We start from the raw sequence: 8,089 nt of genomic DNA, 5'->3' as shown, positions 1-8,089 counted from the left end.
TCTTGTCCCATGGCATATAGATTATTTTTCTATCAACACGTGACTTTGATCTGGTGGAAGGTGAAGTATTGTTTCCACTGGGTGCCGCTGACCCCCTGAGTGACCTTTAGGCTGCTGGTTATAAATATATTCATTGACGCCTTTTCTTGGTGAGCTCCGTCCTGTTCAGGGTCACGGAGGGGCTGGATCTGTCCCAGCTGTCGGGGCAAACTCAGAACCACACTATGGTGAAACGGTTCCTCGTTTTCAGGTTGTGGGAGGAAGCTGCAAGCGCCGATTTAAAAACTACAAAGACTCTGAGATTTGAAGCAACAGTTTTTATCTCAACCACATTATTTAAGACAAGCAGGAGATTTTGATGTTATTTGACTCTGAAATTGTTTTAAAGCTGCTTATTTGAATCTATAATATATAACACTTTTTAAAATTTCTACTAGGAATAAAAACAACCATATTCATTCTGACTTTTGTATAAGAAAGGAATAAAAATAACAATGAACTATTCCAGGTTTTTCCCCGTTTATGCCCTCCCGTCATCATTATCGGCATAAGACTGAACACTTTCAGTGATTTTCGAATCTGATAATTTTGGTTCAACACTGTTCCTTTTAAGCCTCGTTTCCACTGATTGGTACGGCCCGGGCCGGTCCAGTTTAGAACGGTCCACTCAAAGTTGGAGCGTCACTGTGCATGCGGGCTGACGCTAACAACAACAATGGAGGTCACCCAGGAGCTCCCTTTTCACCGCTTGGCTTTTGGTTCTTCGTAGATACAAAGCATGTAAAGTTGTTTGAGAGAAGACAGCGGCGGCAAAGAGGAGAACAGACACTTTCTTGGCTTCAGCCAATCAATGCATTTCAACAGTGGCTCCGCCATTTTTCTATGGACCTACAACCATTGGGGGGCCAAAAATGGTATGATTCGGTCTGGCTTAATGGGTCCATTTTATGGTGGAAACGCTCTAAATATAAGACCAGACTGGATTGTTTCACTCAGTGGAAACAAGGTTGTAGTGAACCGTATTTGGAACGCAAATTAAATGTTGCCATGGCAATTTTAGGTATAGATGCTTGAAATCCTGTTTTTACTTTAGCGATGCTGTTTTCTTCCTTTTAACATGAAAACACTTTTGTTCAAATCAAGGCTGTTGATGCTGATAAACTATTTGTGGTTTTTTTGTAATACGTCAGTTAGAACTGTGACGGTGTGGGATTTTTGAACACCGCGTTGCAAATGAATACAATTACAAGACAGTATTCTTTATTAACAAATAACAGTAACAACTAACTACTACATATCAGCGCAAGAGGGAGTGAGAGACGGCGCAGGGGGTGAAGGAGAACAGTAATAAAAGGTTTCCCCCAGAAACCCTTGAAGTCTGAACTCAGGTCTAGCAGAAAAAGTAAATTATCAGCAAAGATTAATGTGTTTAATGTGTTTATTATAGTTTCAATCACACACCATATGCAGAACTTTAAAAAAAAAAAAAAAACTTAATTTTTTTTTTTACAATTTTTTACAATTTTTTCTGAGTAAAAGTTGTTTAGGAGAATAATGCAATAAAAAATACTAAAGTTCGATTCCGTTAAAGCAGTTTTATTTGTGTACAAATTTGAACTTTAAGGTTGTTTCTTGGGCGTCGTAAAGGTGATGAGAACGTATGAGTTATTATGCATGAGAATAAAGAAGAAAAGAGAAAAATATTATTAATAAGCATGATATGAAAGTAAAAATACATCAGTTATAAAAAACGTAAATATTACAGACACATTTATCAAAAAGAAAACAAAAACAGTGAGTGCTCAAATTGATTCACTACATGGATATAACATTTTAACTATTTAAATAATGATCATAAAAACAGTTGTATTTAAAAGGTTGTGAAAGGAAATGAAAATTTTGTGAAATTAGATTTAATTGGTCTCTGTTCTAATTCTTGGTAAATAAGTTAAAACGAATCGCCAAAGTAATTGCTCAATCATGCAGTATTTTGAAACCATTAAGTCTCTTATTTATCAAATTATTTTTACCAAAAATGTAAGATAAAATTAGAATGTAACCGAAGCATCGCATTAAAATAAATGTGTCCCATTTTTATTGAATTTAAATCCCTACGTTTACTCTTTGGAAAAGTATAACTTTCATTTTAGGTGCGTTTGGGATTTTGTGTTCCCGTGTCAATTGTTTAGTTGTTTTCCAAAGAATTAAATGGGTAAAGACAAAATAAGATGAGTTTGCACGGTTCTCCGGTTCCAGCCAAACTCCTAAACCATCTGAAAGCCACAGTCTGCTCCATCTGCCAGCAGTTCCTGAGGGAAGCGCCACACACTGAGACACCAAGTCCTCGGAGCTTCATGCACAGCCGCGACCCTCTGAGCCTCAAAAACCCAAACGCACAGAAACGAACCCTGGAAGAAACCGGAGAGCCAGGACAGGGTGGAGTCCGTTCTGCTGGCTCAGCAAATCTCTCGGCTCTGCACCTCAGCAGCAGCACAGACATCAGAATTTCCCCCCAGATGTTTCATTTCCCGCTGTGAAAAAAGAGGCAGCGTGTTTGGCTGCGGTGTGTATTTTAGTGGACCTCTGCATGAAACTGCAGGTTTCTCGCGGTCTGAGTGAGAGTGTGGTTATGAGCGAGCGGCCGTCTGAGAGCTCCTGCATCAAACTATAAACAGAAGAGCTGAAAGGAGGTTTACAACCAGCGGCTTCTGTAAAAATGTCCAAGTTTGCAGACGAGGGCGCTTCTGGTCTCCTCAGTGAGGTTACAGATTGATAACATACGAGACCCACTGTGGTTCCTCCTCCCATTCCTTCCATTTGTCCTTCCTTTTTTTCTCCTCTTTTGATCGTGTCATCGGGTTTGCAGAGAGGAATGCCGCCCAGCGGTGGCTGGGCATCTAGCCACGAGGACACGGGCGGTCAGGAGAAAGATGTGGAAAAGAGACGCTCACCTTCAAGGAAAAACACAAGCGGATCCATTTCCTCTCTCCTTTCATTCCATCACTTTAATTTGCCTGTCACTGCAGATTGTTGGAGACACAAACTGAGCTGCAGCTCTGGAATTCGGACCTGAGTTTGGAGCAGATGTTCTGCAGGGCACAGCGGCTCCTTCCCTCATGCCTTCACTTCAGATCTGGGAAACCAATTATTCCTCTTTAGCCAAAGATCCAATCGCAGCTCAGATTTAGTTTGCAACCATCAGTGTGCAGATGAAACAAAGCTTCAATTAATTGAGGTAATACTATTACTAATAATACATCGTCCTACAGCAGTCAGTTTTTTTATATGGAAAAGATAATAACACATCTTTCAGGAACAAAGAACTGCTAAAATGGAAAAAACAAGGGAATCACAGCTCAAGTACATCTCCTGCCAAGTGTTTGGTTCTCTGAACCACAACCTTTAACTGCAGTTGTTGCTGCTTTCTGAGGCTTGGTGACCAAACAACACATCAGGTATGCAGACAACTTTTAGTTGGGATGCTAACAGTCGAAACAATTTCCTTCTGAGTAAAAAGGAGACGCCCCTGTCTGACACAACCGTCCAGCCACGACCCCTGCTGCTGCTGCCCCAGGGATCTTCTCAAGCCCTACCCACAGATCAGCGGCTCCGCCCTTTTGGAGCTTGCCGTCTCAAAAGTAGCTTGCATTCTAAAAAAAAGTATGAGCACCCCTGCATTATTTGATAGTGATCCAAATGCGTTTGCCATGTTTGACTACAGGCTTAAAGTCCGTATCATTGACTGAACATGAGAATTTTGGCGAGTGAAAGTGATGTCCCCCATAGAAAATGCATTACTTCCGGGATCACACCAAATGAAGTCAATTCGGTGCCCCTTCTTTTGGGATTTTTTGCCATGTTGCCAGTGATCAGTCCGAATCAGTCTGCGTCAACTTTTGAGGGAACCACTCTCACCAGTGAGGAGTGAACTTGTTGGAAGTTGACTTGAAAGCGGGCAACACGAAATCTGTCAAACATTGTGAACATTGGAGATGGGGGCCAGCAGGTACCACCTACTTTTCTTGAGTTATCTGGTCGGCCAGTTTATCAAGAATGGTTATTCTGACTAGTTGAATTACTTAATAATAGCTGTTTATTTTGTCTATAGAAGTCTATGGGATTTTGGCTTCTTGGAGCCAGCAGGTTCAAAAATACTTGAGTACAGTACAGTACTTGAGTTAGCTCCTAAACCTCCCAAAATGTAGCCGACGCATCCCTGAGAAAAATTCACACATTTTTATTGAGCTTATCAGGAAGAAGGTATTTTGAAGGCTGCATAAATACTTCAGTAACTTGCTTTATTTTAAAAAGTACAAGAAACTTAAAACCCTCCACAAATATTTGGACCCTTTAGAAAATCTCCTGCATATGTTTACGCTTAAGAGGCTCAAAAAGTCCAGTCAAATCAACCGTTGGAACCTATTTTAGATTAACAGTCGTCACAGACTCATAACCCTCAATATACCAGGGGTTTTATTGCTTTTCTGCCAGCACACTTCCTCTAAACTTTAAAGTCAGGATTCACTTAAACACAGCTTCCATTCCCACTCACAGGAAACTTTCACAAACAAGTATACGGCTATTTTCACACTTACAAACTTACCGCGGGACTTTCACACTGTTATTTAGAGCCAAGGATCCAAACATACATGAAACTAATTACAGAGGGTGAATAAATTCCATCATTGGCTGCCCCCAGCAATGACTTCAATATACCTGATTTCAATCATCAGGGTTTGGGTTTTGCTGATGTGTCAGAAAATTCTTTCAGTTCAATGATTTACAAGCAAAAAGCCTCAGAGTCTGACATTCCTCACAGCACTAACATACCTTCACACAGTCACTGGTTTTTGTTCTGACTAACTAATGTGTAAACTAAGCAAACAGCCCATTTTGTGTTTTTTATGAGTGTCTCTCTGATCACACCTCCACATTTGATGCATGCCTCAAGCACACAAACAGCAGGGACAACTTCTGGTCTGTAAAGCGCCTGCCTTTCTCAGGAACCTTTCCTTCCTTTGCCTCTTTTGAAAGCCAGTGTGGGTCCATCCCTCATCCGGCCTCACAACCAGGCTTTCACTGCTGACCTGAGAGGTGTCACCACCGAGGTCAGAGGCCTGGACTTAGATGTGTGGATCTGAGGCTTTGTTATGTCAGTGTTAACTTTGGAGCCACGATGTAAAAAGCACAGGTAAATCTCACGGTTTCTCTTAATGGGTGGCTAAAATTAGCTGAAGACAAATTAGGCATTGACCAGTTTTTATTTGCTTCAAGCTAACACAGGCTGAACAAATGCTCCGCGGACTCCGATGAAATATGTCTCAGTTCATTAGTGAGCAAGACTTTTAAGACGTCCATGAAATCTTTACAATTTGGCAGCTTTTATAAGGACTCACACTTAGCTGAGACAAAAGAAAGTGAGAGAAAGTACACAAAGTAACAACACATTTCGTTTGGAATCAAACTCTGGGTGAGAAGCAATGCGTATCAAGCTAAAAGCTTTGTTTATGAGCCAACATTCATTTAGAAGAAGCAGCTGATCATCAAACAAATTGTCTAGAGTACACATTAAAAAGTGGACTTGCGATTCCACACTCCACGGATTCAGTTTTTGGCAGCATTTCGAGTCGGTCATGACACGTCTGTGAATATTTGGAGAGAAAATGTTTGTGCAAAACATTGAACAGGCAATGAAATAAAGGTAAACGATTGGAGATGAATTTACTACAAGTCAGTTTCCAAACGTGTTTAAGAAGTTTAATAAAAAAGTCTCCAAGAGAACTGAACAAGAGAAGGATTACATTCCTCAAAGAACTGACCCAACATTAAAGTGAAAAGTTGGTGAAAATTCCTTCTCCAGGTTGTGAAAACGTCACACAAATGCAGTTATTTTAAATTACTGCATCACAATGTGGATTTAGAAGCCACTGAATCAGAGATGTTTCACCCTTTTATCCCTTTCCTTCTACATTTTCAGCTCAGTGGTGCTTGGATAAATATTTAACCAAAGTACTGTCATGTTCTTCAGCTGCTTACCTGAAGTTGTATTTAGCTACCGGTACTTTAAAACCCAGGAAGCACCAGATGTTTTTCAGGTTCTGCTATAAAGAACAGCAAAGACTGTTGGCTAAATTTGGACCTCACATCTACTGTTTTCTTTGGCCCACTTTTGGCCTTGATTGACAGCATTAAACTTAGTCACTGTAAGCTGACCAATCTCTGAACATCTTCACCAAAAAAATGACCAAATATACACAATTGTTTCTAGGCTTTGCGCCAAACTATACAAACCTTCAACCAAAGTAAACCCTTTCTCTCTGTTCGAGCCTTTGCCACATTTTTTAGAACTGTGCACAACTCAGCTTATAGTAATTTAAAAGGTTAAAAGAGTAGATAAGGTGCTGATGATAAAACAAATGGATTTGAGGATGAAAAGACAGAACAGGATGGTATTTGGTTGAGTCCCTCCACTATGTCTTTTCGTCCACATTGGTGTTCCCGGGTTCAACCATCTTGGTGTTCTTTCCTGTTTGAGCCACGCAGCAACATAAAGTATGGCCCCACAATAGCCCATTGTCCCGTCTCCCTTCCACTCTTCCTGTCATGTCAGAATTCACGGAAATCAGGAGACAGTGCAAACAAACAGCAGTTCTAGTCCTCCACCCTCCGACGGGCCTTTCAGGGGGAACCTGGCGTGGGCTCAAGGGGCGGTCGGTAGCGTTTCTGTCAGGATGTTAATCAGCGCCGCATCCAAACGGCAGTATGTCTGAGCAGCAGGATGCATGTGAAAGTGGACTGACTTGAGAATTCAGCAGGACGATGTTGAGCTGAAGGGTTGTGGTTTGTGAAACCAGAGCAGGAAAAATGGGGATTTCCAACAAAGGCCTTAGTGGTTTGAGTTTTTTTTTTTTTATCAAGGAGTGGGATTACACTGACACTGTAATGGCGGTCTATGGTTGGAAAGCAAACCTTGTTGGCTGAATTGTTTGCCTCAAGTGCGTAATCTAAACGTAAGCATTGCTCGGTTTCGTAGCCAAAATTTGACAAGTTCTTAAAAATCTCCAAAGACAACAGAAAATGAACAAAAAAAGAAAAACACATTGAATACGACCCCAAAACGAAATCACTATTTTCTGGAACTGTAACGTAACTGTTTTATATTTGAACACAAATTTTTTGTCAGAGTTTAACCCTTTAACACCGGACCTTCAGCTCCAGGGTTGACATTCTTTGAACTACCATAACTCTTTAACCCGTTTATGCAATTAAGATGGTTTAATGGATTCTGAAGCGGAGAAAAACGGCTTTGTGCTGATATGCAACACGTTACAGTGATGAGGCATTCACACTGTCAAGATAAATCAGCTGATTCTGTAACTTTGAGTGTTGCATATTATCACAAAGCCGTTTTCTTTGTGTAATTGAATTATGGTAATTGTGTTAATGGATACAGTTTAAAGCGCGTGTGTTATTTTGTTGTTGTCACTGACATCTCTGGTGTTAAAGGGTTCACACTCAAGTTTTTGGCATCCGTTTCCAAAATAATGACTGTAAATATAACTGGATTATAGGATAATAACTGGATTATAACTGGAGTGTGGACCTGCGACAGACTAGCAACTTGTCAGGATGTACCCCGCCTTCACACAACAGTAGCTTGGATAGGCTCCAGCAACTGCACGACCTCAAAAGGAATTAAGAAAGTTTGATAAATAGATGGATAACTGGAGTAGCAGACAAAAATGTCTTTAGAAACCTAAAAGATGTCAGGAAATTTGGAAAGAATGCCTGGACACAGGTGTGGTGCCAGCACATGTTCCTCTTTGAATGTTATATTCCTTTGTTTTGTTGTTTCTGTCATTCTGACGTTTAAAAACAATTCATAGCAAATTATGCCCAAAAAATGGGAAAACAGAAATCTCTTATAAGTGAAAAACAAGAGTAATTTAGATCTATAGATTGACTTGTAGGAATTTAAAGTCTATGAATCTAATCAGTGCTTCTGTTTCTTTAGCAATGATGTTTGTTTCGGAAACTATGATTACATGTACTGTAATCTAGACAATAAAGCAGGATATCCTCTGGGTGG

Source organism: Oryzias latipes, chromosome 19 (genome assembly GCF_002234675.1).
Source record: "Oryzias latipes chromosome 19, ASM223467v1".
Taxonomy (NCBI): domain Eukaryota; kingdom Metazoa; phylum Chordata; class Actinopteri; order Beloniformes; family Adrianichthyidae; genus Oryzias; species Oryzias latipes.
This window is presented reverse-complemented; position numbering follows the sequence as displayed.